A 406-nucleotide genomic window follows, 5' to 3' on the forward strand; every position below is an offset into this window, starting at 1 on the left:
AGTGTCTCTCTCTCTCTCTCTCTCTCTCTCTCTCTCTCTCTCTCTCTCTTTCTCTCTCGACATGTATATTTATGCTAAATGCAGAAGTGTATCATAATATGTGTTGCCATTGTGAACTAGCTAACTATATTACAAAAATATGATAATTTTGGGCTTTTAGTGTGTAGAACAGGATTCACTGAACTGAATAGTCTAAAGAAACTCTTGAACTTGACATTTGAATCTAACATACAAAATCTGGTTGTCATTTAAAAAAATCATTTCAGAGGTGGAGAAAGTTATTACATTTTGATAAAATACTATGATTTCCCCCACCCCCCCTTTCCCTTGGTCAAGGAATATTTATTAAAAAAGTAAATTTGATTTCAATAGTGTAATGTTTCCTTACAGAATCCTCTTGCCTAAG

Source organism: Sinocyclocheilus anshuiensis, unplaced genomic scaffold (assembly GCF_001515605.1).
Source record: "Sinocyclocheilus anshuiensis isolate Anshui unplaced genomic scaffold, SAMN03320099.WGS_v1.1 scaffold1430, whole genome shotgun sequence".
In the NCBI taxonomy this organism is placed as follows: Eukaryota; Metazoa; Chordata; class Actinopteri; order Cypriniformes; family Cyprinidae; genus Sinocyclocheilus; species Sinocyclocheilus anshuiensis.